General features: G+C 35.5%; 1 protein-coding gene and 1 non-coding gene across 8 annotated transcripts in view; both read right to left on the bottom strand.

The window, feature by feature from the left end:
- The window catches only part of CACNA2D1 (calcium voltage-gated channel auxiliary subunit alpha2delta 1), a 541059-nt gene that overhangs the window by 310840 nt on the left and 209845 nt on the right, over positions 1 to 20374 (bottom strand). The window lies entirely within an intron of this gene.
- On the bottom strand, positions 12049 to 12120 carry TRNAC-GCA (transfer RNA cysteine (anticodon GCA)). The gene has a single exon. It is a non-coding gene; the product is annotated as a tRNA-Cys (tRNA).

The raw sequence follows: 20374 nt of genomic DNA, 5'->3' as shown, positions 1-20374 counted from the left end.
GAAGCAATTAATTTAGACGACATTTAGACGAAAACTTTTTCTTTCCTGACTTTCAGCTACTTATAGAAAATAAACCCTTCATAAAATTTATCTTAGATGAAAGAACTAATTCTAAAGCATCTTAAACTAAATTCATCATAAAAGTATGTTCCAGAAAACATTTTATCCCTAACATATCAATATTTTAGAACACAAACATTTCCAGAATTTTCTTCAGGTGCTCACAAATAGTTTTTTTTTTCCTTTTTAAGTTAGTTTACTGTTGAAAAATAGTATCCATACGGGAAAGTGTATCAAGTATAATGATTTGAACAAGAAGGAAGTACTCATGATGCATTCACATCAAAACCAAATCACCAGCATCTCAGAAACGTCCCTTGTGCTCTAACACCAGAGATTAGTTTTGCCTTCACAGACATTTTTTAATCTAGCAAAGCTCTGATAAATTCTTTGTGACCTTTATTGAAGTATCCATTTAATTTCTGCTAGCTCTTTCATTTCTTCACTGAAGACAGAAATTTATCCCCTGAGATCAAGTAAAGCAGACTTGATGAAAATAGTAATATCAAATTGGCACTGATCGGGACAGCCTCTGAAAGTCTATCATTGGCGCATACTACACATTTGCAGGTTCTATTTTTCCCTTCCACTCTTACAATCACACCAAAACCAGAAAGATTATGTTTCACTAAAACAACTCAGAGATAGTAGTTATATTTGCATAACATGATTTATTCCTGCTTAGTTCACTACCATCTGTTTTCATATTTTAAGTAGAAAGATTTATACATGTAACAATCTTACATAACCTTTCACATCTATTTTAGAGAGCAGTTGGCCCAAATCTAGATAATTTTTTCTATGTATAGTCATTTCCAAAAGGTAGGACACAAACTCTTCATATCAGTAAATGTTTTTAGTATAAATAATTTAAAGCCTCATTACACTATGATAAGAACAACTGCTTGTTCCATTTACAATTAATTATTAATTGAAATATGCATTAAGATATATTAAAATAATGTATATATTAAGATGATATGTTAAGATAAATAATGAATATATTAAGATGCCTCCTGATGTTAACCTCTCGAATCCTTTTGTAAAACATAAAGCATACACTGAACACAGGAGAAAAAACTTCAAAAATTTACTTTTCTTAATGTTTATTTTCTTAGAAATGGTTCAAAATGCTTCTTCTAATCAATGATAAAATAGGATTATATGAGAAATTAGATAATTCTTTTAATTAAAATGTTAAGATTTAATTACCAAAAGCATATACATATGCTGTTTCACATCCTACTATTTTATTGTTTTTAAGTATTAAATAACATATAGCTAGCAGATTCATCATGTGAGATATCTTTTTAAACTACCTTATTAATATACCTACACTAAAATATCACAGAAGGTGGTATAAGGAATGTAATTATCCAGATATTACATTCACATAAGCATTAACAATTAACACATATACAAACATATATATTTGTACTATTAATATATGAAAATTAAATATCTGGCCATATGTTAGTTAAATATATGTTCAATGAATTTGTGTCTTTATTATCCATCAAAAGTTTTTCAAGAATTTTTTTTTTTTAGAAAAAGATAGCTATTTTTCAATATTGAAAAATTTTACATTATTTCACCACAAGGGGGCCATAATAATCTTCTTTGAATTTTTCAGACAACCCAGAGAAAACTGAAAGGGGAGTCAATCAATCAATGAAAATTTAAGTCGTTTAAGAAACATTTATTAATGCAAAGTATGATTTTTGAAAGTGAAAATGAATACAAATTCCCTTGCTTTGTCCCATATATACTATTATTTGAAGAGAAAAACTTTTTCTTACTTCTCTTTCCTAAACAGGCATATCCCCTTGCCTCTGGTCTCATAATACAGTTTTACTTTAAATAAAATTAGTATTAAATATGATGGTCTTTGAGAATTACTAATAAAACTGTTACTATTTAACTGCTGCAACATATCACATGGCAAATATTAAACTCTACCCAATATCCAATGCAGTGAGCAGAGTAGAAACTTGGGAATGAGTAAAATTACTAAAACATGTTCACCAGGCTAAACAAGCAAACTAAAAGATGAAAGTAATGTCTAACAATGGTATGCTTTAATTCTGTCCCTCTTCCTTTTAATTAAAATTACTTACAAAACAGATGGACTGGTGAGCTATATTAAGCTACTAAACATTTTGCTCAAATATTCTCTGTGGTGCAATCGGCAAAAATCAACTCCTCTCTGCAGATAAAAATGATATAATGCTCGTCTCCTGAGAGAACAGTTGAGCCAGTGCTAAAAGTAAAGTGGAACTAAACCAGTTATATTTTAGCCCTTTAGCTGGTGCCTTGGGCCAGGTTATCCAGCTTAACCACCAAAGGTAAATGGACTTGAATTAAAAAGACAGGGATGCTTCCTTCCACGCACTGGCAACATTATGAATTTGCTATTGCCAATGATCCTTTGCCAGAAACTCCATCCACTCTCACACATCACTTTAAATTCTGTTCAACCAGAGAAGTGAAAAGTGATGATGATGATGACAATGATAGAAATAACTGAATAACCAAAGATTAATCAGAAGAATACTGACAAAAGATCTACTGATGATTCTTCTAATTTTATCTTTTTTATTCATTCTCACAGATTTTGCCTAAGATGCCAAGAAACACTGACTGTCCAGTGACTCTGCTGGTTGGACTTTTAACTTTGGAGCGATCGAGGCATGACAAGCAGTTAAAGAAACAAGAATGACCTGTGTGTATTCCTAAAACGCCACTGTGTAGGAGGCCCAATGATGTCTCTAGACTAAGGAGATGATATTTCTGCGTCTCATTCCCCTCATCTCTCTAACGAAAATACACTCCCCACCAGCCCTACTGATGACTGACTTGTGCTAGGACCTAAGTAAGAACTTTCCGTGAATGAACCCTACTAACACTCGCAAAAACTTATGGAAAAGCTAAGAAGAGAACAGAAACAAGCAGACTAACAACTGTTAACATTCTCAGTTGTGCAGCACTGTACTAACAAGAAGACACCTGCTTCCTAAGGAAAACCAAGATTTGAAGAGAAAAATGCAGCACTGAGAGAAAAGTCCTCTCTAGAAACTCTGCTGTTACTAGGTAAACCCCACACTTACGGAAAGTGAACACCGACTTCCTAGGCAAGAATGCTGTCTCTAAGCAAACTTTCTGGAGCTTTGGATCCATTCCAAAGCACAGGCTCATTCGGCTTGAATGGAAAATAGAGACAGCATCATTCCAAGAGCCAACCTGCATTAAAAACAGTGCAGATCAATAGTGTACTTGGCATCTGTATGCCAAAACGGTAGGTGCTCCAGGCATGCATAACTAATGCACAAAGTCTTCATGTTTTTCAAAAGACCTTCAACAAGTTGCACTTGACATTCACAAAAGAGCACATGCTCGGTGATAATGCTATTTCTCTCTTTGGTTTTAAATTAAATGTGACACTCATAATTTAATCTCTACACTAACCAATTATATATCAGAAAAATTGACTCCGAGGAAGCCATTTTCTTCACTGATTTAAGTTACAAAGAGGAATTCAAATAAAGTTATCAGAAGCCTTCTTCTCCTCCCTTTCAGTAGTGTTGCCTACATTTCAGCTTTTTCTAAAAGTATCCAACTTCACAATATAACAGAAGCAGAAGAAAAATGTTATTATTTTTAAGTTCTATTTGACTTATGTTTTTAACAATGTTTCCTCAGTAATGGCAGAGTTCCATGACATAAAACTAATTTGCCATCTACTGCAGGTGATTTTTATCTGAATTCTAAAATTTTATATTGAAGAGTGAAACAAAATTACAAATAACCCAGTTGGCTAGAACTTGTAAAAGGAAATCTGTTCCCTCAGCAATGGTGGAATCCACTTACATTTCTAACTAGGTATTTTAAATGTAATTATAAATTTAAATAGTCTTTATTTTAATGGGTTCACCTAAATCATATACTAGCACCTGTAGAATTGAAATTTGTCACATTAATTCTATAGCACTGTGCTTACCATGAATATATTCTAAAGTGTCTAACAGCTGAAAACTTATCGAACACTTTTTTAAATTACAAAGAAACACAGAATCACACTATCTTAAATCTAAAACTAAAGTTCTTATTTTCCTACTCTTAATAAATCTCAGTAATAATAGTCCTTCCCTTTACAGTCTTTTAAAATTGGGGGTAATGTTAGGAACTAAACAGAAAATTTAATAACTAGAAGCTCTAAAACTACCTCAGTGAATTAATTACTCAACACATCAGAGTTGTATGTGTTTTTGGCAAAACATCAGACATATACATACAAACATATCTTTCTGTATGACTTTTTAGAGTTTTTTTTTCTCCTCATGTCTCCTGATATTTTTTCTACTGTGACTCTCATTTATGAATAGGTTGTGTCAAACCCTATGCAATTAAGTACTTCTAATTTTACAACTAAATCGTGAGCAGGTATTAACCTCACTTAAATATTCTGATCTCTAATGGAATTTCTTTCCAAAGTCAAAGCAATTGGTCCAACCAGTGGCTTACATGGAAACCAATTTAAAATTGGCTGGAAATGTCAATTTGAAAAATAAGGAAATATGAACCAGACTTACGACGATACATGCATTACCCACCATTACTGCTGTTCTCAGGTATTTAGGATTATACAGCAACAGTAATTCTTTCCACACACTATCTCCTACGTAATCTGCCATCATCTTCTCTACCGTCCTACATTTTAGACAGTATAGATACTATCTTGTTTTGGGGGGTGAGGAAAGTGAAATCACACAACAAATTCACACTGGAAACAAGAATATTAATAAGGATTCGGGATTATCTGTCCAAAAGTAAAGCATTCAACCACAAAAGTGTGTCTTACAGAACCCATATTTCTTGTGTTCCTCACTAGCAGGTAGGCTTATGCTAACCTTTTGAGTAAGTTTTTATTATCATCAAAACTCACTTAAATATAGTCTAAAAGGAGAGAAGAAAAATCACATCACACCAGTGAGCATTCCCAAATGCATGCTAGAACTATTAATCAGTCAAACCCGCCATGATCAGAACAGATCCAGTCTTCTTCTTCTTCCAGTTTTACTGAGATATAATTGACATAGAGCACTATGTACATTTAGGGTGTATAGCATAATGACCACTTAAATACATCAAGACATGATTACCACAATAAGTTCAGTGAACAGCCATCATTTCTTATCTGTTCAGTTCAGTTACTCAGTCGTGTCAGACTCTTTGCGACACCATGGGACTGCAACAAGCCAGACTTCCTTGTCCATCACCAACTCCCAGAGCCTACTCAAATTTATCGGCATCGCGTTGGTGATGCCATTCAACCATCTCATCCTCTGTCATCCCCTTCTCTTCCCACCTTCAATCCTTCCCAACATCAGGGTCTTTTCAAATGAGTCAGTTCTTCAAATCAGGAGGCCAAAGTATTGGAGTTTCAGCTTCAGTAACAGTTCTTCCACTGAATATTCAGGACTGATTTCCTTTAGGATGGACAGGTTGGATCTCCTTGCTGTCCAAGGGACTCTCAAGGGTCTTCTCTAACATCACAGTTCAAAAGCATCAATTCTTTGGTGCTAAGCTTTCTTTATAGTCCAACTCTCACATCCATACATGACTACTGGAAAAATCACAGCCTTGACTAGACAGACCTTTGTTGGCAAAGTAGTCTCTGCTTTTCAATATGCTATTTAGGTTGGTCATAGATTTTCTTCCAAGGAGCAAGTGGCTTTTAATTCCATGGCAGCAGTCACCATCTGCAGTGATTTTGGAGCCCCCAAAAATAAAGTATGTCACTGTTTTCACTGTTTCCCCATCTATTTGCCATGAAGTGATGGGACTGGATGCCATGATCTTAGTTTTCTGAATGTTGAGTTTTCAGCCAACTTTTTCACTCTCCTCTTGCACTTTCATCAAGAGTCAATAAGCTCTTTAGTTCTTCACTGTCTGCCATAAGGGTGGTGTCATCTGTGTATCTGAGGTTATTGATATTTCTCCCAGCAATCTTGATTCCAGGTTGTGCTTCATCCAGCCCAGTGTTTCGCATGATGTACTCTTCACATAAGTTAAATAAGCAAGGTGACAATATACAGCCTTCACATATTCCTTTCCCGATTTGGAACCAGTCTGTTGTTCCACATTCAGTTCTAACTGTTGCTTCTTTTTTTTTTTTTTTGTTAATTCTTGTGAAAGTCTTTATTCAGCTTTATGTTTTCTTATTTAATTCATATTACCTCCTAAGCTTCTTGATCTGCATACAGATTTCTCAGGAGGCAGGTCAGGTGGTCTGGTATCCCCATCTCTTTCAGAATTTTCCACAATTTGTTGTGATCCACACAGTCAAAGGCATTGGCGTAGTAAATAAAGCAGAAGTAGATGTTATTCTGGAACTCTTTTGCTTGTTTGATGACCCAGCAGATGTTGGCAATTTGATCTCTGGTTCCTCTGTCTTTCTTATAGATAAAAAATTTCTTGCTGTATAGTTGCTAAGTCATGTCCAACTATTTTGTGACCATGTGGACTGTAGCTCGTCAGGCTCCTCTGTCCATGGGATTTCCCAGGCAAGAACACTAGAGTGAGTTACCATTTCCTTCTCCAGGGGATCTCCCCAACCCAGGGATCAAACCTGCATCTCCTGCATTGGCAAGCGGGTTCTTTACCACTGAGCCACCATAAAAGCCCCAGATACAAAGGAAGAGAAACAGAAAAAAATATATTTTCCTTGTGATGAGAATCCTTAGGATTTACCCTTTAACAACAATGTTAACTATATTAATTGTGTTGTACATTACATCCTTAGCACTTACTGACATTAACTGGAAGTTTGTACCTTTTGACTGCCTCTATCCAATTACCTCTCCCTCCCCCTCCTGCCTCTAGTAACCACAAACCTGATATTTTTTTCCATGAGTTTCTTTGTTTTGAAGTACAATTGCCCTGCAACACTATGTTAGCTCTTGTTGTATAGGACAGTGATTTGATATTTCCATACATTTTAAAATGATCACCACAGTAAGTCTAGTTATGACCTGTTACAATACAAAGATATTACATAGTTACTATTTCCCATACTAGACATATCATATATATCACTTGTTTATTTTGCAGTTAGAAGTTTGTACCTTTTAACCTCCCTTGTCTATTTACTTCCTCCCCTCTAGCAACTACCTGTTTGCTCTCTGTATCTATAACTGTTCCTATTTTGTTTGTTCATTTGTTATTTTTTTATATCATATGTAAGTGAAATCATACAGTATTTGTCTTTCTTTTCCTCACTTATTTCACTTAGTTCAATACCCTCTAGGTCTATTCATGCTGTTCCTAATGCCAAGATCTCATTCTTCTGTAACGGCTGAGATATATCCCACTGCACATAGATACCACGTCCTTTTCCATTTGTCTTAGGCTGCTTCCATCCCTTGGCTACTGTGAATATGCTGCAATGAACACAGCGGCACATGTGTCTTTCCTAATTAGTGCATTTGTTCCTCAGATAAATACCCATAAGCAGAATCACTGGATCACACGGTATTAATAGCTGCATTTTGAACTTTTTGAGCAATCTCCATACTATTTCTTACAGTGGCTACACCGCTTTCCCACCAACCATGCACGAGGTTTCCTTTTCTCCACATCCTCACCAACATTTTCTATTTCTTGTCTTTTTAATAACACACATTGTGACAGATGTGAATTGGTGTCTAACTGTTGTTTTAATTTTCATTCCACTAATTTTGATTAATGATGTTGAGAAAGCAGATCAGGTCTTAAGAGAAAACTTCAAAGACCAAAGTCACTGGACTTGAAAATGCTTAAGGATTCTAAGACTTTGAAAATAACATGGACTACAGGTCAAGAGCTAAAACCATCAGGAGTTTATGAACATATAACTAGAGGCCAGGTATGGACACATTAGTCCCACCTCTAAAAGTGATTTCCCAAGTCTTTGCAAACTATTCTTCCCATCAAAATATCTCTCCCATTACAGAGCTCTTAGTATTTACGAATTAGGAAAATAAAAACAAAACCTGCTAGGAAATCAAAAATTCATTGAAATGATTTTCTTTTTTATTTATCATTATGTATCTATGGTAAACAAGAGATTCTGCTGAGGAACCAAATTCATAGGCACACAACACTTTGATATATATTTCACTTTTTCTATATTCTGTCTTTTATAATCTGTTCATCGTTAGGAATTAAGATATGCAATTTTTAGACATCCATTAGATATGAACCTAGGAAACTCTCAATTAAGCTTAATTTAATTGAAAAAGTGTATGGAAGAAAAATTGAAGAAAGGTCTTTAATAAGTCCAACATAGCTAAAGATCATCTCTAACAACCTCGGGGCAGGGGTACACTCATCTGCCAAAAAATGCCTAGGGGAAGGACTATGTCATGGTCTCCTTATATTCACAGAGCCAAGGAAATTAAAGGTACTTGAAGAAATTCAGTTGAACAAATAGCCTGCCAACTGTGAACAAACAGCCAGCTGGCCATGGGTCCTTAGCAGTGAAATATCTTGTTAATGAGAAATCGTCTGGCCTCTGGCCTTAGTCCTTCCCTGTTTGCACTCCTGAAGTGTTTTGTTGTTGTTGTTGTTGTTTTAAGAATACAATGTAGTCCGTTTAAAGTCTTTTTATAGCTGCATGTCATTTTCAAGAAAAATTCCAATTCTTTAACATGACAGTCTGTGTTGCTACTGAAAGAACAGAAGAAAAAGATTTCTCTCTACCATGGTGTTTCTTTAGTCCCATCAAATTACTATTTTGTAGTTGCTGGCAAGCATATTTTCGCTTCAGCAATCCCTAAATCAGGTAGTGGCAATACCGTTCTTAATCCTAGCCCAACACAAGTAACCACTCCTTTCTCTGTACTTCCCAAAATCATGAAAGTAATTCTAACAGCCATAGTCAAAACAAACCATCTACTTACACCTCCACTTACCAGAAGTCTCTGAGTTTTTTAAATGTACAGTTTAGACTTAGACACGGAGAAGGCAATGGCACCCTATTCCAGTATTCTTGCCTGGAAAAATCCCATGGACAGAGATGTCTGGTGGGCTGCAGTCCACGGGGTCGCTAAGAGTTGGACACGAATGAAGCGACTTAGCAGCAGCAGGCTTAGACACATTTGTATCTTCAAGGCTATCACTATGCCAGTCACAGGACAGACACTCATTATATGCTCGCTGAATCGAAAACTGTCATTGCTTAATAACACACATGTAGTTGACTCTGATGGATCTGTCTTTATGGACAGACTAGATGTTGCTTGAGGACAACCACAACAAACTCATTCATCTCATTATTTCCAGAACCCATTACAATATCCAACACAAAACAGATGGGAAACAAACCTTTATAGAGTTAAAGAAAATTACTCAGTAGATGATGTATTAGGATAAGGACATTATGAGAAAACTAAAATATCACTAAGTAATAATCCTTAAGAGGCTCCTTGCAATATGTTAGGAATTAATACATTAAACTGATAAAAAGATATCAATAACAGAACCCAACAGAAGCTCTAGTAACCTGTGTTCATTCTTACAGCAGTATTTTAGTTAAATCCATCTCTTTACCCCTTTTTCTCTCATTTCTTTAAGAGCAACAGAATATTAATTTAGAAATACTATCATGACAGGAGAATAAAAGACACGAAAGAGTATGCTAAGCAGAAAGCTAAATCTTACTGCCTCTAATGACAATAAGTTGGTCAAATAAACCTGTATGTGGGCCATATGTGGTAAATTCAGAGTATGCTCCAAAAAAAGATCAGGCCTATATGAAAACACCGTAAGGGAGCGAAAATTTAAGTTCCACTCAATCATGATTCAATGAACTGATAATTTTAAACTATGCAATAGGCCATATCCCCTCCAAAAATCAAAAGAAGCAAACAAATAAAAAAATGCTACAATAGTGATACCTCCCCCTCATTTTCTCCAAGTTTTTCTTCGTTAGTAATTACAGCAGTAGCAGCTAAAAATAATTGTGTCATCTGGTAGTTTCTTCTAGTAAATTAGTATTTTTTCTTTAAGGCACATTTTAAAAAGCTTTTCACAAAAACAAAAAAAAGAGTCATATTCCTAATATCCACAATAAAGATATCATAATTTATATTGTTGAAGCCAGTGCCAAGGCTTTTCCATTGAGGAGAAATCTAAATCATTTGCCTCATTTTAAATTATATTAGAAGCTTAATAAATGCTGAAAAAAAAATTGCATTTTCCTGCCTAGCAAATGATTTTGTCCAAGGCAGGAAGGCCTGTTGAAGTATTTAGCCTGTCCACAAGGTCTACTCGAACTTGTCTATGTGCTTATGATGTATAAACATGCACGCACACATGCACGTGCGTGCACACACACACAGACACACACACACACAAACACACACACACACACACACACACCAACACCATGGAACAGTTCCCAGTGTCTTGACGTATGTACAAGATCTCAGCCACACTGCTCAAACTCTTTCCACAGTCCGTAGTAAAAAAGATAAAGACGTTAACTGTTAAAAAGTAAGAACAAATGTAAATGTTACATGTTTAACTAAGAATAGGAATATCAAAAATGTAGCTAGGACTGAGCAATGAACACGAACTACAGTTTCAGACTCTGTGGAACGTATGGAATAGAATGGTTAAGAAAGCTGTGGTACATATACACAATGGAGTATTACTCAGCCGTTAAAAAGAATTCATTTGAATCAGTTCTGATGAGATGGATGAAACTGGAGCCGATTATATAGAGTGAAGTAAGCCAGAAAGAAAAACACCAATACAGTATACTAACACATATATATGGAATTTAGAAAGATGGCAATGACGACCCTGTATGCAAGACAGGAAAAAAAGACACAGATGTGTATAACGGACTTTTGGACTCAGAGGGAGAGGGAGAGGGTGGGATGATTTGGGAGAATGGCATTGTAACATGTATACTATCATGTAAGAATTGAATCACCAGTCTATGTCTGACGCAGGGTGCAGCATGCTTGGGGCTGGTGCATGGGGATGACCCAGAGAGATGTTGTGGGGAGGGAGGTGGGAGGGGGGTTCATGTTTGGGAACGCATGTAAGATTTTAAAATTTAAAAAATAAATAAATAAATAAATAATAAAAAATTTAAAAATTAAAAAAAAAAAGATCCTCATCTTTGGAGTCATACAGATTCAAATTTAAATCCCTCCCCTCACCCATCTACCAGTTGTATCACTCAGACAAATTAGTTATTAAGCCTCTGTTTCCTCCTCTAGAAAACTATAATAACATTGCTGACATCATAAGTTTACTGTGGTTATTAAATCAAATGGAATCTGTAAAACAACAGGCTCTCAATATGTTATATTCCTTCTCCATCTCTTAATTTACAATAAACTTCAAGAGAATTTGAATTTCATTCCTGAGCTAATAATTTCATATAAAACTGAGTTTAGAAAAAATATTACCCTTTCATAACAATGCAAAACATATTAATACAATGATCTTTAAAATCTCAGAGTTGAGCATCAAGTATAACTATATTATACATCTGGCAGTGTCAATGCATCAAAGAATTCTCACAAACCATGTATCTTTATTTTCTTGTGGCTTTATATGCTAATTAATTCAAGTATCTTAATAATTTTTCTATTTAACAAAGTACTCTTCCTAAATTTTACGTAAAAGTCACCTTTAAGGTTTTGCGTAAAAGGTGTTTTAGATTATCGTTATAGAATCAGTTAAAAACTGCAGTTGAATTAATAGTATGCAAACCAAAGAATCTAAAGCAGTCCTAAAAACATCTTTAATTTGGTTATTGGATCAGTATTCCAATGCTATCAGTTGTATGGTAGGACTGGAGTGAAGTGAAGTTGCTCAATCGTGTCCAACTCTTTGCGATCCCATGGACAGTAGCCTACCAGGTTCCGCCATCCATGGGGTTTTCCAGGCAAGAATACTCGAGTGGGCTGCCACTTCCTTCTCCAGGGGATCTTCCCAACCCAGGGATCGAACCTGGGTCTCCTGCATTGCAGACAGATGCTTTACCATCTGAGCCACCAGGGAAGCCCACAGTAGGACTGATGCAACTCAAATATATACTGAAAATAATTTTTTAGATTTTCTCAGTAGTAATAGCTCAATTATGAATCAGACATCTTTATAAGCTTTATTAATTAATGAATGCTTGCTTATTAAAAATAAACTGTTTCTATATTTCAAAATTTGACCTAAATACTTTTTATTCTATATTTTGCTCTCAACACTAGGAAGTAGCTTCAGAAAGTATCATGCTAATCTAGACTATATTTTGAATTAATTCAGGGACTTCTTAAGCTCCAGGGAAATGCTTTTCAACCTGCTTAAGGTCAGATAGCTGAAGACAGGCCAATACCCCAAAAGGAAACTTCAGCAACCCTGGGAATACTCACTTCATCTCTGTGGGATCAATTTGGGAACTCATGGGAAAAGCGTTCCCAAGAGTTCTACTTATACCAACACAGTCTCACCTTTTAGATGTTAATCTCCTAATCGTTCTAGAATTGAGAGACTGAGAGATCATCGGGGAGAGAGAGTGTATATGTGTGTGCCTGTGTGTGTGTGTGTGTGTGTGTGTGTGTGTGAGAGAGAGAGAGAGAGAGAGAGAGAGAGAGAGTGTGTGTGTGTGTGTGTGTGTAAGGAGAGGTGGGAAGACCAGGTCAGAAGAGATACTGCTGGACCCAAGTACACATAAGTGAAATAATTCATATGTTTAGTGCTAACATTGCTGTATCAACAGTATGAACTTATATACAGTGGCAAGATTCTAGAAGGAAAAAAATGAAATTAAATTTAAAAGTAATAGGAGAATTGTGCTAATAGGAGAAATACATGCTACTATTTTTAATTTCTCTAGGAGTAAAACTGACTAATTATGCATAGTATTGGTCTACTAAAAATCTTAGTACAGGAAAAAATACAACATCCTGACCTGTAAGAGCAGAATTATGCTCGTACCTCCTCAAGTACGTTTAATCTCAAATATAAGCTTCTAAGATTATTCTTAAAAATCTTCTTCACTCTCTTCACCTTTATAAAGAGGATAAATCTGTCATCCAAAGCCTGCTGTGAGGCTTGAATAAGACAAACTTATTCAGTATGTGACCTAGGGATTAATTATGGATTAATTAATATTATGTGCATATAAACATTCTTGAAGTAACAAGTGAATTTTATTGCCAAAAAAACTAATATCAGAAAGTAGCATATGATACACTAAACTAAAATAATCAGAATTATCTATCTGAAATATTATTATCTTTAAAAGTGAACATTCTAAGATGTAAAACTCTAGAAATTTAAAGTATAGTTAACAATAAACATAGCTATTATAAGCAGTTCTCATAATGTTAAACGTTATTTACTCATATTCAAATTCACTACAACTATTTCACTTTTCTGTTAGACAAATAGTTTTATTTGTGGATCTTAAGTATTTTATATTCATTTCTCCTGGTAAGATTTTCTAGGTTGCATCTTTTTAAATAAAGTCTACTTTTTCACCCTCATACCCTAAACTGACATTAAATTTTTTGTAGTAGTCACTGAAAGAACATGGCTCTCTTAAATGCAAAAGATCTTACTCAGTAAATCAAGTAACAAGGAAGAGATTTTCATGATATAAAATATAAATTTTTTCTGCAGTAAATGAACTCACTGCATTCATTTTTGTTTGTTTGTTTGTTTTGGATTTATACATCTATACACTATAAAGCAAGTTTTTTTAGTTGGCTCATTTCGAATTTATTTTAAAAAATACTTTGCAAAAGCAAGAAAAATATATTCTGTTCATATTTTATTAAGACTGTGCCTTAAAACTACAATTAGTGTCACAGTTAGGAAACAGTTCATCATATTATGAAAGTCAGTCTTCTTTTAAAATCACAAATTAAACGTTGAAGAAAATCTTTAAAGCATCAAAAATTTGTATATTTAACTCTGGACTGTTAGGATACCAAAATATTTTGTTAATTAAATATCTATTTAAAATTTTGCAGGAAAACATTTTAAACTGCTGTTCTGACTTCTGTTTTATACTGAAACCAAACCTTTAACTATGGTATATGGAATAAACCATTGACTTCTTGTTTATTTCACGTCTGCCCCGTCTTGCACCCCATCATCCCTCCACCATCCCATCTCCCGCAAGCACCACTAAAGAATACATTTTATTCATGTTCTCCCAAAGAGAAGAGTCCTGGCTGGTTTCAGTTATAGATCATTTAAAAATTCAATCCTACAGTGGATTTCATGCTTTGTAAACATTTTTTTTTTAAAAAAAAAAAAGCTTGACATATGATTGCTTCATCTTTTCCTGAAATAGGGAAGTAAAATTTCCAATTAGAACAAATTAGCTATACAAATATTTACTTGCTATTGTCAGTTACTACTATCAAAGTATTATTAAAATAGCCAATTGTTAATGAGTACTTGCTATCTGCCAAGCAGATATGGTGTATTTCATACAATATCTCATCCAATGCTCACAATAAATCCAGGAACAATGTGTCAAGATTCCCCTGCAGAGGTGAGAAAGCTGAGGCACCAAAAGGTCATGTCTCTTTACCCACTCTCACCCCACATACTACATGGGTGCAGCCAGAAGAAAACCCACATAGGAGGACTCTGTATCCCCAAACCTTAATCTTGATTCCACATAGCCTTCAGTAGTGAAATCACAGAATTATTTACATTTTCACTCAGGCTTTTGAGTTTTTAAAAGTATGATTTGTGGTTCTTGCATTTAAATATCAAAATTCCCATTTTCAAAGGTGACCAGAAATTTCATGCTGGCTTCAAAAAGGGAATAAAGACAAAAGACTTGAGAATTTTCAGGACTGAACTCACTGTTCTTTGACAGACTAATTTAGAGTGTAAAGCCTTTCATATTTCACCTTGATTTGTATCTGTAAATGAGAGGGAAAAGTATTTTCCTTCATTAATTAATGTGCACATCAGCGAGATAATTTGTGGGTTTTGTTACTTTTTCAAAGGCATTGAGCCTCTCGAGGGAAAACATTTCATAGAAACAAAATACACTCTTGTTATTGGAACTGCCATTTTATCTCAATGGATAAATATTTCATATGTATATTCATTTATTAGGATTTTAATTAGCTTTAAGTTCAAATCCTTCATGACACTAAGGGATGAGGTATCCAAAGCTACACACAAATCCTTTTATTTATCAAAGAGGTTTCTACAATCCCATAAGACGAAAGAGTGAGCTTGAGGAAGAAAGAAATCTAAAATAACTACTGATCATAATTTCTTTTGTAAAATGGTCTTCACAGACATTTATTGAGACACAAATTGGAATTTAGCTTTAATCTTAGTTGTCTACAGTAGACCACCATCACTAACCTATGCTAAACTGAATCAAGCAATAACTACTAGGAGCTGAGCTTAAAGTCCATGTAGAAATAACACAACAGGCCAAACGCCTGCACATCAGTTGAAATAAAAGGAAAATGAAATTAAATGAAGAAAAAGTAAATAAAAATATTTTCCTAATACTATCAACTTTCCAACTTTAACATATATAAACGCACTTTAGTATTATTTTAAAGGTATAATTTTAACTATATTCCACTACTATAGACAAAGGCAATGTGCTTTCCATCAACATCATATGAATTATACTTGGGGGAAAAAATCTATGATCATTACTGCCTATCACACCTGGGAAAAGTATAATAAAATTGAAAATGTAGCAACAGCTTAAAGCTGATTTTCTAACAAAGCTTAAAGCACCCTCTAGCACATACACTTAAACCCAGGAATAGCAACGATTCTAACAAAAACTATGTAATATGTAACCTTGGCAGCATGTCCAAGGCAAACCTTAGGGGAGCCACGGAACATCAATGTTTCATACTGTCAATGATAACTGTTTATTCACCTTCACCACAGGTGAAACAAAATTCTCTGAATCCTCTTGAGCTTACAGACTGCTCAGGTCTGCACTGATGCATAATTTGTTTTTGTCTTGAATAAACCCCTGGATAATTATATATTCATGCAAAATAGAGACTTTTTTTAGAATACTAAACTCTTCATGTTGGTATTTCCCAAGGGGGAAGAAAATTCTTATAATGGAATAACTAGACATTATATAGAGTAAGCTTGGTGAGGATATCTGGTCTACAAATAGAAGGGAACATCAAATGTTGTAAAAAACCCAAGCATTCTTAAATGTTCAGTTACTTAAAATGTTGAAAATTCTTTATCCAGCCACACACACACGCACACATCAAAAAACCCTTCAGTTTTGTAAAGTTCACTTCAAAGAAAATGTTGTCAAGTCTTCACTTTCACAGAGGAGAATACAGAATTTTATTAAAGGCTGTTAAATTAAAGAATAAAATATATATTGATGGCTAGTTATAAAAGCCCTGATAACTTTACCTTCTGGCACAGCATAAGTGAAGTCGCTCAGCTATGACCGACTCTTATATTTAAATATCCCTCTATGACAGTTTCGGAGAAGGCAATGGCACCCCACTCCAGTACTCTTGCCTGGAAAATCCCATGGACCGAGGAGCCTGGTGGGCTGCAATCCATGGGGTCGCTGAGGGTCGGACACGACTGAGCGACTTCACTTTCACTTTTCACATTCATGCATTGGAGAAGGAAATGGCAACCCACTCTAGTGTTTTTGTCTAGAGAATCCCAGGGACCGGGGAGCCTGGCGGGCTGCCATCTATGGGGTTGCACAGAGTCAGACATGACTGAAGTGACTCAGCTTAGCTTATGATAGTTTATCAGTATGTTACTTACTGCTATATGTTCATTCTTTTTTTTATTTTTTTAATATTTTTTTAATATGTTCATTCTATGTGTGTATATATCAAAGTCTGTGGCCTCATCTCATTAAAAGTCAGATGTTACTTGTGCAAAGTCTCTGCTTGAAGCCTGGTCTGATCTATAGGGTATGTGTATTTGTGTGTGTTGGCAGGGCAAGGAGAATGCCAGTGTAGGGAGCAGGGCTGCAAGAAATGGCTTTATTCTTTGATCGGCTGACACGGTAGTTGACATACGCGTATGAGCTCCTCCAATACCAGTTGCTTCATAAAAGTATCTAAACATATTGGAGGGAATATTTAGACAGTTTTGATAAGGGGAAGACAGAGGATGAGATGGCTGGATGGCATCACTGACTCGATGGACGTGAATTTGAGTGAACTCCAGGAGATGGTGATGGACAGGGAGGCCTGGCATGCTGCAATTCATGAGGTCACAAAGAGTCGGACACGACTGAGCGACTGAACTGAATTGAACTGATTTTTATGAAGAGGGCAAACCATCCCTGGTGATACAGACACGAGGGCTGGGAGAGAGGGAGGTGGAGTTCTGGGACCCTTTTGACTTTACCCTGGTAGTTTTATATATCAAGATACTCTACATTCTCACCCCTACGTATTGCTACCTCACAAATACATACACGTACACAGAGACACAGTCACACCAAGGGCATATGAGGTACAGAGATGGTTCCCACTCCTAGTATCTTGTTCCAGATAACTCAGACCATCACTTATCTACCAAAGCAACAAGCTTTGAAAAGAAGGGAAGCCACAATGTGCTGCACTGATCAAGAGGACAAGTTTAGGACTGCCAACCCTATTAGCTTGCTTTCTCCTCTTTTATGTCTCTTGGGGTTTTAAAATAAGGATCTGAAGTGGAAAAATAACATTTCAGTAACTAATCTGGAATTAAACATACTGATCTTTTTCAAGCCTATCTGAATGTGTAATTTAACCTGTAAGTGGCACTAATCCCATCATGAAGGCTCCACCCTCATCCGTCACCTCCCCATTTTCCCCACCTAAACCATCACATTAGGTATTAAGTTTCAGCACATGAATTGGGGGTTAGGGGAGGGGGGAGCCTACAAGCATTCAGACCATAGCTGACAGTTTCCCTAGAGCTGAGTCTTAAAAAATAAATGGTAACTGGGGATTGAAGAAACATTATTAACGAAGGATTTTAGGTAAAGGGACTTGAAGAAAAAAATGGAATTTGATGGCAACAAGAGTATGGGACAATCTGGAAATTCTCCATAGATCACGCAAGTAGGTTAAAGAATATAGCAGGGAAGAGCCTGGAAATGAGGCTGAAAAAGTGTGCAAGAATCAGATAATGAAAGACGACTTTTGCCACATTAAAGAAAGAAAAGACATACCCTTAGCTTTGACCTTCTCCCTCTGTTAGGGTTAGCTTTAGCACAGCATCTTCAGCTTTGCTAACCTCATTGCTGCAAAATGACCAGAAACTGCTGAAATCACACTTATTTTTATCCAGTAGGAGAACTGAGGTCACATTCTCAAAACAATTAAACAATATTCCGAATCCTAACTATTAGAACACTCTATAATCAAGCACAGATCTTGTACTGACTGATATGGGAAGATTTGATCTCCAATCCTGAACAGAGGTAGTTTAAACAATCAAAATCCACTCATAAGTGATGGGTTCTGGGCCTAGATCAGTACAACCTAAATTTTTTGACTGGGTACTATAGGAAAACCTTGAGAAGGGAAAAGGTAGGAAATGGATTTTGAGTAGCCAACAAGCAAATCAGTCTCTAAATCTGCCCCCAATTTCTCTGCATTTAAAAAAAAAAAAACTTAATAAAATCACCAGGGAAATTAAAATCAAAACCACAAATGAGACATCACCTGTCAGAATGGCTATTATCAAAAATAATACAAAGAAATGTTGGCAATGATGTGGAGAAAACAGAATCCTCATACACTATTGGTTCCTCAAAAAACTAAAAACAAAACTACAGAACTACCATATGACCCAGAAACCCCACTCCTGGGTGTATAATTGAAAAAGCAAAACACACATTTAGTAAGATACATGCATTATTTATAACTGTCAAGAAACTGAAGCAACCTAGGTGCCCATCAACAGTTGAATGGATAAAGAAGAGAGAGAGTGAGAGTGAGTGAGTGAATGAGTGTGAGTGAGCATGTGTGTGTGTGTGTTCATGGGATTCTCCAGGCAAGAATACTGGAGTGGGTTGCCAGTTTCTTCTCCAGGTGTGTGTGTGTGTATTCAGTCTCAGAAAAGAATGAAATTTTGTCATACATTAGATTCATTAAAATAACTCCTAAGTGAATTAGGAAATGTCAAGTAGTCAATCAGCATCCAGAGAGTACGAGATGGAATGCAAACCTAGATCTGCCTGACGCCAAATGCCCGACTCCTTAAGGACACTTAACCATTTTTGCTAATGGTTTGTCAAGATTTTTTATCAGTCATAGGACTACAAAGGACATATGTGATAAAAAGTCTAGCAAATCAATACTTTATTTCTATGATTCATTTACTTTTCATTATTTGAATTTATGTCCTTAAAATATAAATATATCAATCTTTATCTACTACAGTTCATTTAATAAACATTATAATAATGACTATTTTCCAAATATGCTGTACCCTATTCTTATTTGTACTTTAAAATGAAATTGTGAGCAAGCTTTGGGATAGTGAAATAAAGATACTGTATACTGTAATTCTGATAAACTTCCCTCCTTTGCAATAACAGTTAACATTCATTTTAGCTCTGATGATATATCAACCATTTTGCTAACTGCCTTATGACCTTGCATCTATGCTTTGAGCTAGAAATCCATGTAATATTCATTTTCCAATCAGAAAAGTAAAGCACAGAGAGTTTAAGTAACTTACTTGTTCATAATAGCTGGTAACAGTAGAGCAAGGACTTGAAAAGTGGCAGGGCTGCCTGACCTTATCACAACTACATCAGTTCTACTCTCTGTCTTAATTAAACATGTATTAACACTCATTAAATATATATTGACTGAATGCCCTCTGTATTCATCAACGAAGATACAGAGTTCCTAAACTCAAGGATTTTCAAAACAGGAAGCATCACGGCACTAGAAAACGTCACTACAGTATTAATAAGAGCTAAGTTGTTTAAGCAAAAGAAGAAACACTCAACTGAGACAAACTGTGGAAGGTACAGAGAATGAGTTGGGAGCAGTGCATATCAGAGAGACTAAAACCTAGAAAGGTTTTGTGGGGAAACACTTGTGTAAGGGTAAGTAGCTCACCTGTTGAAGAAACACTCAACTGAGACAAACTGTGGAAGGTACAGAGAATGAGTTGGGAGCAGTGCATACCAGAGAGACTAAAACCTAGAAAGGTTTTGTGGGGAAACACTTGTGTAAGGGTAAGTAGCTTACCTGTTGAAGAATAAAATAAAGGGTGTTCAAAAGTTAGGACACAGCCTGTAGGCATTCAG

This window comes from Ovis canadensis, chromosome 4, assembly GCF_042477335.2.
Source record: "Ovis canadensis isolate MfBH-ARS-UI-01 breed Bighorn chromosome 4, ARS-UI_OviCan_v2, whole genome shotgun sequence".
NCBI classification, from domain to species: Eukaryota; Metazoa; Chordata; class Mammalia; order Artiodactyla; family Bovidae; genus Ovis; species Ovis canadensis.
Note: the sequence above shows the minus strand (reverse complement) of the source record. Positions and strands in the feature narration are given on the sequence as shown.